Raw genomic sequence first — 12,926 nt, 5'->3', positions numbered from 1 at the left:
TTTAGGAGAAAATTTCCTCTACCCAAAAAAGTTCATCTAAGACACACAATGAACAGAAGAAAAATTTTCCAAGAGAGTTCTTAGAAGAGAACAGTGACCAATACAGGAAGGGGTATGTGTGTGTGTGTGTGTGTGTGTGTGTGTGTGTGTGTGTGTGTCTGTGTGTAGGTATTGTGTATTTATGCATGTTTTTACATGTATATATGTATATGTGTGTTTCTGTGCTGTGTGTATGCATTATGTTGAATATTTGCTTGCATATGTATCGTGTGTACATGTGTGTAGCAGTATGTGTATGTGCATGTATATGCTTCTGTGTCTGTGCCTGGGCACATGCATATGTGTCTGTGCCTACATGTGTGTATGTGTGTTTCTGTGCTATGTGCAAGCATGTATTGTGTGTTGCAAATGTGTTTATGCATGTGTGTTGTACGTGTGTACTTGTGTATCTGCATATGTATGCTTCTGTGTCTGTATGTGCCTGGGCACATGCATATGTGTGTGTCTACATATGCAAGTGTTCTGTGTATGTGTGTACATGTGTGTGCTGTGTGTATATGTGTGCTGTGTGTACATGTGTATGTGTGCTGTGTGTGCTGTGTATGTGTGTACATGTATATGTATGCTGTGTATGCCTACTGTGTATATGTGCTGTGTGTACATGTGTATGTGTGCACATGTGTATGTGTGCTGTGTGTACATGTGTGCTGTGTGTACATGTGTATGTGTGCTGTGTATGTGCACGTATGTGCTGTGTGTATGCTGTGTGTACGTGTGTTGTGTACATGTGTTGTATGTGTGTACATTGTATGTGTGCTGTGTATGTGTGCTGTATGTGTATGTGTGCTGTTTACATGTGTATGTGTGCCGTGTGTACATCTGCATGTGTGCTGTGTTGTGTGTACACGTGTGTATGCATGCTGTGTGTACATGTGTATGTGTATGTATGCGTGCTCTGTGTATGCTGTGTGTACGTGTATGTGTACTGTGTGTGTATGCATATGTGTGCTGTGGGTGTGTACATGTGTGTGCTGTGTGTATGTATGCTTTGTGTATACATGTGTATGTGTACATGTGTATGTGTGCTGCGTTATGTGTGTACATGTGCATGTGTGCCACGTGTGTACATGTGTATGTGTGCAGTGTGTGCATGTGTGCTGTGTGTGTACGTGTGTGTGCTGTGTGTGCTGTGTGCTGTATGTGTGTACATGCATGTGTGCTTTGTACATGTGTATGTGTGCTGTGTACATGTGTATGTGTGCTGTGTGTGTACATGTGTATGTGTGCCGTGCGTGTGCTTTGTGTGTGTACATGTGTATGTGTGCTGTGTGTATGCACATGTGTATGTGTGCAGTGCATGCGTGTGTTGTGTATGTGTGCTGTGTGTGTACATGTGTGTGCTGTATGTGTGCCATGTGTGCTCTGTGTGTGCTTTGTGTGTGTACATGTGTATGTGTGCTGTGTGTGCACATGTGTATGTGTGCAGTGTGCATGTGTTGTATGTGTATGTGTGCTGTGTGTGTACATGTGTATGTGTGCTGTATGTGTGTACATGTGTATGTGTGCTGTGTATGTGTGTACATATGTATGTGTGCTGTGTGCACATGTGTGCTGTATGTGTGTACATGTGTATGTGTGCTGTGTGTGTACATGTGTATGTGTGCGCATGTGTGTGTACATTTGTATGTGTGCTGTGTGCTTTGTGCATGTGTACATGCATATGTGTGCTTTATGTGTGTACATGTGTATGTGTGCTATGTGTGTACATGTGTATGTGTGCTGTGTATGTGTGTACGTGTATGTGTGCTGTGTGTGCACATGTGTATGTGCTGTGTATGTGTGCTGTGTGTGTACATGTGTGTGTGCTGTGTGTACATGTGTATGTATGCTGTGTGTGTGCACATGTGTATGTGTGCTGTGTATGTGTGTACGTGTATGTGTGCTGTGTGTGCACATGTGTATGTGCTGTGTGTATGTGTGCTGTGTGTGTACATGTGTGTGCTGTGTGTACATGTGTATGTATGCTGTGTGTGCACATGTGTATGTGTGCTGTGTGTGTGTGTGCTGTGTGTGTACATGTGTATGTGTGCTGTGTATATGCGTGCTGTGTGTGTACACGTGTATGTAAGCACACACACACCACACAAAGCAAATGCTCAAGCGAAAGTGGGCTATGCAGTAGAGCTGGAGAATCAGAAAAGATTTCCTGCCTTTGTTTTTGGTTTATTTTTAGTTTTTTTAGAAAGCTCCATAATGAAGGACTGTGGAAAATCTAAGAATAGCAGACAGTAATACCTCCTAGCCAAACAGCACAGGGGTAGAATCTCCAGCCCAGAATACCCAGTTGATCTGGTGATTACTCATTACACAGAAACTTATGAATTGCAAAACGTCCTTTATTCTGAGAACTTGCCTTCCCACCTCGCAAAGCCGCAAGGCCCGCGGGCCAGCTCCCTTTTCCTTTCCGTGGGCAGCGAGCAACAACTTATTAGATCAAAATTGATCCAGAGGAAACACCACGGATGCCAATCCAAGCCCATTACAGAAATGCCAGACAGTCCTAACTTTCCAAACGCAGGAGAGAGGCGGAAGATGCTAAGAACAAACTGCGGGACCGTCGATGGAAACGGACAGGGCGTGCAGATACCCATCGACCCGCGTGCGCACAGTGCCAGGGAGCTGTGTTATTCTCAGAAGTATTCATCACTGCCAGCCTGTCCTGCCTAGAGATGCTGGCAAGCATCACCCTGGGCGGGCAATCTCCTGTCGGGGCGCCCCAGCATGCATCACAGACGCCCTGGCATGAAGCCCCTGTCGTGAAGGCTTTTGTCTCGGTATAATCCAAAGAAGACACATGCAGAACCATGTAAAAATAAAAGCCACAGAGATGCCACCATCAGGGGACATGCACAGCATAATGGATGGTCCTGGCCGTCCCCAGGATCCCTGAAATCCTGCTCAGGGACAGGCCACACCGTGGCCCTTGTGCCAATGCCAGGAAAGGCTCTAAACTAAGAGTGGTGCCTTAAGAAGGCGGAGAGGAGGCTGGCACCGGGGCTTAGTGCGGGTCGGGCTGCACACCTGGGCCCTCGCACACAGGAAGGGTGCATACGTGTTGGCAGCAGGATTTCCCAGCCTGAGCAGTTGTGCACTTAGAAACACTTAGAAACCTCCAAACTGCACTTGGAGGCATTTCTTTCTGCAGACTGAAAAAGACTTGGAAAAAGAGAAAAAAGCAAGAGAGGGAAACAGCAAGTTAGCTTGAGAGCGAGCAGGAAACGGAGAGGAGAGAGAAGAAGGATGAGAGCACAAGGGGAGCGGGTCCCACTCGCACGATTCTGGGCGAAGGCCAGCGAGGAAGAAACAGGGCTGGCTCGCGGGGAGGACGCGGCATCGCTAGTCCTAACCAGTGACAGTAAAGGAATGAAAACAAGTATAAACCCACAAGGCGAACGCCAAGGGGAACAGAGACGAGCGTGGATAAGAGACGCCAACACATTCTAGAGAGACGGGAAGCAGATGCAGGGTTGGGAGCTGACACAGCCAAATCTAGGAAGCGGAAACCCGAGTGCCTTACAGGGGACACCAGGAACAACACGCTAATTGGCCTGCCAGGCCCCCAGAAGACTCGTGAATTGGAAGCAGCAGGTGCCACAGAAGGCGGAAGTTAGGAACTGGGTGGGAGACAGAGGGAGCTCGCAGATCTGTGTAGAGGGGAGTAGACCCCAAGGGCCCTACGTCTATGCTGAGCAGACAGGCAACCAACCCCCTGGCCTCTGCCTCAATGGGAGACACATCGATTCTCTGAAGAGTTGAAATCGGATAAGACTCCAAACTTGGAAACAGCAGAACAGAGGCAAGAAACACAGGCTAGAAACTGGGAGAATTACGTGATAGCTCTCATTCCCAATGCTGACGTTCCCAGCCCCCTGCCCTACCTGGTTCTCAGACCGCTAGCAGCCAGGCCAGCTCAAACTAGGCAGCACATGGACCAATCCTTGTCAGGAGAACCCGGAGGGCTCCAGGGCAAAAAAGTAGAGACGCTGAACCTCAGAGTTACCAACAGAAAGCTGACTCCCTCCATGAACCAGCCCCTCCCCCAGGTTAGGAAGAGCCCAGCATCGGCCACAGTAAGAAAGCTAAATCCTCAGTTAGCATCTGAGGAAGCTGGAAGATGATGTCGAAAACTGACAAATCAAGAAATAGCAGAGTCAACATATTTAGAAATCTGGAGGTAAATATCAGAACCAAAAGAGTGGAAACCAGCTGCCCCTGGGAACCAGGATTGAGTTGTAGCACAGAGGCTGCTACCTTTTCTTACAAGCTTTTTAGGGCCATTTGACATACTAAACTAAATACATGTATAATTTTTATAAAAATAAAAATAATAAAAGAAGGGGGGTGGGTGCATTGATGCACACCTGTAATCCCAGCACTTTAAAAGGCCGAGGCAGGTGGATCACTTGAGGTCAAAAGTTCGAAAGCAGCCTGGCCAGTAGGGTGAAACCCCATCTCTACTAAAAATATGAAAATTAGCAAGGTGTGCTGGCGGGCACCTGTAATCCCAGCTACTCAGGAGGCTGAGGCAGGAGAATCACTTGAACCTGGGAGGTGGAGGTTGCATGAGCAGAGATCACACCACTGCACTCCAGCCTAGGGGACAGGGAGACTCCATATCAAAACAAACAAACAAACAAACAAACAAATGTTGGGGGGGCAGGAGCCATAAGTTGGTAGCTGTCTAACCCAGGGAAGAATCAGAGACACAACACCAATGCTCCCTTCTCGGTTCCTCCAGAACACCTGGGACTTGCACTCCTGGCCCCAAGAAGTGAGGAAGGGTGGGATGAAGGCCGTGCTAAGACGTGAGCCCTGGGCTGGTGCTGGTGGCTAAGTTGACTGAGGTCACGTGAGGCTCGAATGTCCTCTGATCAGGAGCCCAGCATGTGTGACACCCCCCATAGGTCATCAGTGCCCCTGCCTTGGCCACCTTCCTGGACACGGTGTGGGGTAGGGGCGGGGGGGAGATGTGAGGAAGTGGCCTCCATGGGTTGTCCCTGCTTTGACATTTTGTATTCTGAGATTAACTAGGATAAAGATAACTGGAATCCAGGGCAGACCTATTTCCATGCAGAGGCTGGGGACTTCCCTCCCACTGTCGAGACAGCGCCAGACACTCCATCAGGAAACAGGCCACAGCTCACTCCCCGCCTCATCCCGGAAATAGATGAAAACTATGTGACAGGTGCCTTGCGAGGGAATCCTCAGGCAGGAGGGCTCCCTGGGAGTTCTGACAGACGTGGGACCCACCATCTCCCTCACCCTACAGTTGCCCTTTGGCTAACGATGGCCTCGGCCAAGGATTTGCTGGATATATTACGCAAGAGCTGGAACGCACCTAATGTGACATGTCTCTGTGTTAATGTGAAGCGAGACCCCAGCTCAGCATAATGCAAAGGTTACCATGCAGAAACCACTGCTGACCCAGTTTCCTTTTTCCTGCATAGTTTCAAAGTGCAGAGTCCTAAAATGAGCTGAGTCTAAAACCCATGCCCGCATGCACGCACACGCATGCATGCACACACACACACACACACACACACACACACACACACACACACACAGTTCCCCCACCCCTGCCAATCCTGCCCAGCTGAATATCTAAGAAGAGCTACAGAAGCAACTCTGGAATTTTTTTTCTTTTTTTCGAGACGAAGTCTTGCTCTGTCACCCAGTGCAATGGCTCGACCTCGGCTCACTGCAACCTTCACCTCCTGGGTTCAAGCGGTTCCCCTGCCTCAACCTTCTGAGTAGCTGGAACTACAGGCGCACGCCACCACATCCTGCTAATTTTTTGTATTTTAGTAGACATGGGGTTTCATCATGACCAGGATGGTCTCAATCTCCTGACCTTATGATCCACCTGCCTCGGCCTCCCAAAGTGCTGGAATTACAGGTGTGAGCCACCACGCCTGGCCAGGGAATATTTAATTGTGGTAAAATATATGTAACATAAAATTTCCCATTTTAACCATTTTTAGTCGAGTGGCATAAAGTATATTCACATTGCCCTGCCACCAGCCATCTTCCCCAACTGAAACGCTGCACCCATTAAACACTCACTCCCCATTTCTCCCTCCCTCCACCACAACCCTTGGAAACCATCTACTGTCCATCTCCAAAGGACTATTCTAGATCCCGCAGGCAGCAGATCACACGTGTGTCCGTTCGTGTCTGGCTTATGTCACTAAGCATCACATCCTCAAGCTTCATCCAGGTTGCAAGAGGTATCAGGATTGCATTTCTTTCTAGCTCTGGGAATTTTTAAATGATTTTTGCAATTCTATTCTGGTCACTTGAACAACTTTACCAGGAATAGGGGCTTCCTTAGAAAAGTCCTGTAACTGTCTGCCCTAAGGAGCAGATGCCTTAAAGGTGGCCAACAGGTTGCTCCCAGGAGTCTTACGGGGGTGCCGAACAAAGACAGCCCCCGCACTGCACCGGGACCAGCCTGGGGCCTGATAACACGGGCTCTCTAGGAAGAAGCCTCTGCTCACAGGCTGACACCACGCCAGGACCCCTAGGGCTGTCTAGGACAAAGAACCCCATGGATGGCAGGGTCTGGGCACCAGCCCTCTTGCCTCCTGGGCAAACTTGCTGCCGTGCAATGAGTCCACGCTCTGTCCACCTTCTGCCTACTCTACCCCATCGAAGCCCTGGCCTCCCTGTACACAGGCTGATAAGAGACAAAAGGGATGGCATGACCCTGTCCTTGGGGAACGTGCCACCCCGCTGGGGAAGAAAGACTTACTCATGATGGCTGAATTGGCAAACAACTGACAGCAAAGCACGTGCAGCTACGGGAGCAGGAAGGGGGAAGGGCTCGCCCTGAGTCGGTGCGTTTGGGGAAGGCTCCCAGGAGCAGGCAGACCGGATTGGACTTGAGGGCATTCGAGGTGAGGTCAATGTCAAGTGAAGGCCAAAGTGGGGGACAAGAAAAATGTTCAGAGAGCAGCCAGCAGCTCCCCAACTGCAGCAGCACCTGGAGGTGGGACGTCAAGGAAAATAAACTGAAAAGGGTGGGTTGGAATAAAAGGGCGACCTTAAAGACATCCCTGGAGGGGCCGGACGCTCACAGGAAGTCTCTAGGGCTTTCAAGTAGAAGAATGATGGGAAAAAAGGAAGACATCAGGAAAACCAACGGGGAGGAGGAGTTCGGCTTAGAGAGGGAGACCTAGCAGGAGACATTTCAATACTCCACGCTTGGCAGTGGCGGTGAGGATACAGCCAGACCTGGGGGGAAACGTGAGACAATGAGGATGCGAACGAAAGTTGGAAACACTGGCAGAGTTGGTGACTAATGAGACGCAGGGGACAAAGGAGAAAGAGGAGCCACCTGGAGTCCAAGGTGTACACCCTGGCGTCTCAAACATGAGGCGGCTCTTTCTTCTAGAACCAGGGAAGTCAGAAGATGGAAAGCGGAGTCGTGATCAGGGAGGGAGGAGGGAGGATGGCGAGCTGGAGATCGGAGCCAGGCATCCAGGTACCAGGGAGACAGAGTCAGATGTGGGGAGTGATCCACGGAGACTTCACAGTCAGACCATGGAGCTGGGGAGTCCTGGGAGCCCCGAGAGGGAAAATGTGGGAAGGAAGAGCAGAGGATCACAGCTTGGTGTCCGTCACCGTCAGGGCGGGGAAAAGTCTGGGGCACTTGAAGCTGCAATGGACAGATGGGGTCAAGACACCAGCAGGAGGAAAGTGGAAGCTCTCTCCGAGCCACTGGAGTCTTCCTGAAACTCAAGGTTCACTTTTCTCTTCCTTTCCTTCTAGACCCCCTCCTTCTACGTGGCTGTTTTATTGCTTATTGACCAAAAAACATTTCGTGTTCATTATAGGAAAATTCTATTACTAGACCCTTAGTGCTTCCGTGTTGAGGTGCTATCTGTATCAATCTAATTAATTAATTAGATCATTAACAGCCTTTTCCAGCCTCTTTCTAACTGGTATGAACAGGATTCCCAGGAAGGACATCCTCTTACTTCGTTCTTGAGGTTTGTGTGTCCCTGGCTTCCAGGGAAGGTTGCATATTTCCCAGGGGAAGAGGAATAAATTACTGGGATCGCTCAGCTTTACAGTCGCCTGCCCAGACTGGGCTCAGCCCTGCTCCCTGCCCTCTGGTGAAAGAGGCCTTCTCCGCCACGGCAATGTGCAGTTCTTCCACACTGCTTGTGACTGGGGGGGCTAACTCCAATTCGGGGGTTGGGGGGACAGGGTCGGAAGCCCTCCTGGCTGGCACGTGTGAGCCACGCTTACTGACAAAGAGAACCTTTGCCTGGAGCCGGGTTCTCTTGGTTTGGAATTCACAGCAGTCAGAGGCGGAGAGGAATAGAGGAGCCATTGATGGGCTCCCTGGGAACCTCCACACGCACTCTGGGCGGTAGAGGCACAAAAGCAAAGGTTATGGGCTTTGCAGTGAAATCATCCTGGGTTCACATTCCAGTTCTAGCACTGACTCACCATCAGCCCCAGGAGGGCACGCACCCTCCACACCTGGCAGAGCTGCTGGGAGGGCTTCAAAGCACAGCGTCCGACCCATGGGCGGTGCCCGAGATCATGGTGCTGGTCCAACCGGACAATCCTGGGGCTAGAAATACCCAAAAAACAGAAGTGGAGAAAACCCAGGTCCCTTCCTTCACAACACTCAGGGTCACCTTTCTACGTCACTTTCATTCATTTCACGGATATTTCTTGAGGGTCTGGGAGGTGTCCACACTGTTCTACGCACTGGGGGTGCCCCATGAACAAGCCCCACTAAAAATCCCTCTCCTCCTGGTGCTAACACTTTGGAGTGGGTCGGGTAATGCATACATAAATTAAGCAAGGCAATCGTGACAGACACAGTGTCAGAAGCCGATGGGTGTGCCAGAGAAACTAAAACAAGAAAGGAGGAAAGGGGGCTGGCTGGGTGGGGGTGAGACAAGGCTTTAAATCGCATGGTCAGGGGCACTTCCTGGAGAAAGGGACACCCAGTGGAGCCCTGCAGGAGGAGCTGGGAGAACATTCTAGACAGAGGGAGGACACTCTTCATTCCAAGAGTCTCAATTCGCCTGGCAGGGCGGGGAGTGTGAATTTCCCGGGGGTCTCCAAACGGTATTATTATCACACTGAGCACACAGCAGGTGCCAAATAAAGACGTCCCACAGGGTGATTTTTCAAACCGGAGGTCCCAGCTGCTGGGAGTACAACACGGGCTGTTGGAACACTCAGCATTCAGCTCCTCTGTGATACCACGGCCGCCCCCGGGGTCCCCAGCCCTGGGAGCCTCTGTGTAGCACACCTCATTATTAAACAGGTGAGCTGGGGCTCCTGGGGCCTTCTCTGTAATTAGGGCAGTATCTGAGCAAGGACTATATTTATAACCCCCAGCCGGCAGCAGGCCACAGAGACAAGCAGGGGGCCCCCTCTGCAGCTCCTATACCAACATCTATATGTGAACTGATTACAACAATTAATTTAATAGGGATTCCTCCACACAAACAATGTATCATTTTATTAGGAAACTCTATAAATGTCAGTGGTGCAATTCATTTTTATTAATTTTCCAAAATGAAATTAGCAGTGTCGGCGGCGGCAGCAAACAGAAGTTGTATTGCCTTCTCGTTCAGCAGAGTATTGGTGTCATTAATTCCTTAATACCAGGAGGCCAGTTTGTATGAACTCAGCAGTTAACTGCACCAATTAATTTCAATACTAGAGATGGGGTGGGGGTGGGGGATGCAAACACAACTCAACAACTAATTTAGGAAGGTCCTTGAACAAGCAAGTTTCCCTTCTCCTGGGACAATAAGCTTTCAAGTGTAAACACGGAGTGGATATTATAATACTAATAGGAAACCTTCCATCTTCACCCTCTGCCTTTAGGAAAGAAATTCGTCCTTCCAAAGCCTGGAAAAATCCTGGCAGATGCCTGTTGAAGTCGAAGCCTCCAGCAGGCTGGGGACTATCCCGCAGATAAGAGGCACAGAGACCCTAGTCCACGGACACAGACCCGCACGGCATGCGAAGCAGAATCAGAAACATGACTACATTCAGTCCTCACTGTGACCCAGCAAGGACGGGATGAACATCGACTCCATTTTCTATAGGAAGAAAAAGCAGAACTTTTAAAGGAGCGAAGATGACCTTTTCATAGTCACAAAGCCACTGAGTGACAGAGCCAGGGCTCAAACCTGGATTTGTCCACATCTGAAACCCACCTTCCTTCTGCCAGGGTGGGGTCTCTCGGCTCTGTGTATACCCCGGAAAGTCAAGCGAGTCAGGCAGGACCCTGAGTGACATCCCCTTTTCAACTGTAACCCAAATTCCAAAGGCCGAACCTCCAGGTAAAACCCCCACCTTGAAATGTTCTACTGTTCTGCCATCAAAGGGCAGCTGAAACCCGGCACGAGTCTGCATATCTGAAATCAGATGTCTGGCCCGGGACGCATTCCAGAGAAGCTCACTCTCTGGCTAAGGAGGAGCTCTTCTCTTTCCACTTAGATTCAAGGAGTGTTTCAGTGGGGAGTGAAGGGCGCACGGAGAGGCTGGTGGCTGCTTAAGATGAGAGCCACCCCTGGGAGTCAGGAAATGGTGCAGAGGCAAAAATCAGATGAGCCTCCTTCTCCCCCAGAAAACTAGGCCAGTGGTCCTCAAAGTGCAGTCCCGGACCAGCTGCATCCTACTTCCTGGGAGCTTGTTAGAAATAACAAATGCTCAGGCCCCCCCATACCATACCTGCTGAATCAGAAACCTGGGGGTGGAGCCCCGTGGCCTGCACTTTAATGAGCCCCCACCTGATTCTGATGCCTGCTCAAGTTTGAGAATGATGCCCTCAAACAAGATGGCACAGAAGAAAGGGGAGATGTGCATGGCAGGCTCTCTGGTTTCTGACACGGCCGTATTCACCAAACAGTGCGTTGTATTCCCCTCCACTCTCCACGGCCCACCTCTGCCACCCCTCTGGGGAAGGATGCCCTTCCCAGCCCCAATCGTACTGGGCTTGGCCAGGGGTGGATTTATCAGCAGGCATGGCATATGATGCCACAACATCTGAGCAGGAGTTTTAACTGCACCTGCATCAGCTGCCTTGGGCTTGTAAGCCTCTGCCCTCCTCTGGGAGAAGCAAATGCCCCAGGCAGCAGGGGCTTTCTCAGCCTAGGTCCCAGAGCAAAATGATGCACCCAGCAGACCCGACCTCAGCCCAAAGCCACAGGCGGCCCATAGACCCATGAGGCAGAAAATAAAGGTTTATTGTTTAAAGTCACTAAGCTTGCAGAGTGTTTCTTAGACAGAATTATCAGAGCAAACGCTGATTGATATCAACTGTTTGATTTTATAGCAAAGGAAACCACAGTCCCCGCAGGCTGAGGCACTGGGGACTCCTGCAGAGGGACTCTCCTGCTCTCAGGCTGGAGGTAAAGGAATCAGAGCCACGTGGAGAAGGGAACCTCAACATCCAATCTTCCTTCGGCAATACCCTCTAGCCCCCTTCAAAGGGGGGATTGTGCCCTCATCTAAAAGATGCTAATCAATAAATATCCAAGCCTAATAATGTGATATTTTTAAGTACCTTCCAGAATAAATAAACATTCCTAAGGATGACCTTTCCCATGACTCAGGAAGGATGAACAGGTCAAGGCCATGGGTCATGGGCACAGAGGACACACCCAACCCTTTCCTGGTCCCAGCTAACAAACCTGGGGACTCTGGGGCTGCTGTCCAATGTGAAACCGACAGGACGTCCCACCACTTCAGTTCAAGCCTGCAGTCCAGGCGTCCTGTGTCAACCCCACTGCGGCTACCACCCCGCCAGCTAATAAACACCTGAGCCCTGTCACCGATAACAGAAAAATTGCGGCAATTGGAAGAGAGTGGCCATGTATTTCCGAAGCTCTAGAATGTAACATTCCAAAAATAAAAACCTGGAGTTGGGGAGGACAGAAAGAGGTTGACTTTTAAAATCAGCCCGAAGTCCCAACGCCAGCGTTCTTCACACGAGGGTGACATCACTGGCGCTGGCGGAACGCAGCTCGGCTCTGTTGTAGCCAATTCCCTCTATTCCTAAGTGGTGAGACAGGCTAAGTGTTTGCAGCAGTCAGCAGGTTCAAGGACATTTACTACATAATAAACTGCGAGCTTAGCCATTGCTTCTGATTTGGGGGGGATCTCTTTACCACCAATCAAGAATAACCTGACGGCCGGGCACGGTGGCTCACGCCTGTAATCCCAGCACTTTGGGAGGCTGAGGCGGGCGGATCACGCGGTCAAGAGATCGAGACCATCCTGGTCAACATGGTGAAACCCCGTCTCTACTAAAAATACAAAACATTAGCTGGGCATGGTGGCGCGTGCCTGTAATCCCAGCTACTCAGGAGGCTGAGGCAGGAGAATTGCCTGAACCCAGGAGGCGGAGGTTGCGGTGAGCCGAGATCGCGCCATTGCGCTCCAGCCTGGGTAACAAGAGCGAAACTCCGTCTCAAAAAAAAGAAAAAAAAAAAAAAAAAAAGAATAACCTGATGTTCAGTTTGTAAGACACGTTGAGATAAAAGTGGGCAGTTAAGCTGGTTTCTCATTTTTTTAAAAAAAGCTCGTTTCTAGAGAACACTAGTGGCAGGTGAAATTCCCAAAATAAACTTCCCCTGAGGCTCCTGCCTGTGAAGACTTCCAAGCACTCGGCTGAAGGATCCAGCCGTCAGGTTACAAGTTCCAACCGGCGGACGGCACCTGCGCCCTCTTTAATCCATCTGACGGTATTCACTGGCACAGTCTTACGTCAATGAATGAGACCTCAATGTCCAGCGCCATCCAGCACAACAGGGCACTTCCAACTCGCTGCCCAGGAATTGACTGGCCAAACCAGGTAATCAATGCAAATCAATCCACGTACT

General features: G+C 50.1%; 1 protein-coding gene across 18 annotated transcripts in view; it reads right to left on the bottom strand.

The window, feature by feature from the left end:
* Window positions 1–12,926, bottom strand: part of CAMTA1 (calmodulin binding transcription activator 1) — a 964,942-nt gene that overhangs the window by 645,148 nt on the left and 306,868 nt on the right. The gene's annotated exons all lie outside the window — the stretch shown is intronic.

The sequence above is a fragment of the Saimiri boliviensis genome, chromosome 11 (genome assembly GCF_048565385.1).
Source record: "Saimiri boliviensis isolate mSaiBol1 chromosome 11, mSaiBol1.pri, whole genome shotgun sequence".
NCBI lineage: Eukaryota > Metazoa > Chordata > Mammalia > Primates > Cebidae > Saimiri > Saimiri boliviensis.
The sequence above is the reverse complement of the archived record's forward strand: the minus strand, read 5'-3'. Positions and strand labels throughout refer to the sequence as shown.